Source organism: Nestor notabilis, unplaced genomic scaffold, assembly GCF_000696875.1.
Source record: "Nestor notabilis isolate BGI_N333 unplaced genomic scaffold, ASM69687v1 scaffold5722, whole genome shotgun sequence".
Taxonomy (NCBI): Eukaryota; Metazoa; Chordata; class Aves; order Psittaciformes; family Psittacidae; genus Nestor; species Nestor notabilis.
In genome coordinates this window covers 2716-4216 of record NW_009917778.1, presented here as the reverse complement: position 1 = coordinate 4216, position 1501 = coordinate 2716, and positions in this window count along the sequence as shown.

The window sequence follows — 1501 nt, the reverse complement described above, 5'->3', positions numbered from 1 at the left end:
TCCAGTGTCATTCCTGCCTGGGTTGGATGTGTATGACACGCTGCACATGGAGCCTCCACCTCACCAGTCTGCTGGAAAACCCAAACCTACTAAACATCTTTCCTAGCTCTTCAGCTCCTGATCCATTCTGCAAGCTTATGGTGAAGGCTCCTAAAAAGAATGAGTATTTATAGACCAGAGTGTTCAGAGTTAAAGGTGAAATTTAGGTTTAGCTTCAACATTAGAAAGTAAAATGATAGTACATACAGTGACTGTACTTACACAATCCTGACTCTCTCCCCTGACCATTTTCTCACCTCTAAAATACATCCTTTGAGGGTATTTCTTTTATTCCCCAAGGAACGTTGTCATCTCAGCGGTCAATCTTTGGGAACAGTAAATTCTGCCAATTCACCACATGTGCACCTCTGTAGGTACAGAACTGAGACTGTATTTCACAAAGCATTGGCCTTGTGGTCCAACACATCCATCACAAAGCTGCTGGCACAGCTTCTGATGGTTCATGAGCAACAGGCTCGCAGGTGGACTCACTCATCACACCCTGCACGGAGCTGCAAGCTTGGCAGCAGCAATGGACCTCGACAGAAGGATGTCTCCATGCAGCACGCTGCAAATCCAGCCTTTTCCCTCCCATGACTTTTGAAGAAGTATCAGTGCAAGCACGACTCAGATGAAAGCCCACGACTGAAGCTGGTTACAGACAGCTTGAGCAGAGACTCAGTGAACAGAAAGCATGATCAAAGCATGATCACTTGGCCTAGAATTTGCCACAGCTGGGGAAAAAGGAGGTAACAACAGAAGCATTGAAAATAAAAGCAGTCAAGGATATTTCTGTAGAGGCATTTGATGACACAGCAGCAGAAGGGAAGAAATGTCTCTGCTGAGACAGAGCCATTTCCATGATGCAGAGAGATACACTTCACAGCAGAGAAACACAGGGGGGAATGGTGATACTCAAAGTAATCTGAGGGAAGAGGCCTTTCAAGTCTATTGACACAGTGAACAAACTTTATGGCATCCCAAGTCAGGAAGGACCAGCAAATTACCTTGTCTGACCTGCTGTATGACAGGCCACGCATTGCACTTACAAGCTAAAATGAGTTCCTAACTTGGGCTACACATTCCCAAAACAAAACTAAGCTGTTTGGTACAACAAAGAAAGGACACAGATGTCACCAAAGGTGAGAACTATTCAGACAAGATGTTCGTATGATTCCAACAAGCAAATGGAGATGAAGACCATACATACTTAGAAGAAAGAGGATAAGAAGTTACAGACATCTATGGACAGGACAGGATCTCTGCTGCTAGAACTTCAGAGCAGTTTCCCCCTTTGCTGTTTAATATCAGAGTTCTGACAACCAGTAGGAAGTAAAGCAGTGAGGATTTGATACTCTCTACTGCAAGCACATTCCTAACATGTCATTAAAAGGATGGAGCAGTACAGATCCAGAAATCAACTGAGGCACCCAGGAAAACACACTCCATCATTAGGGAGAAT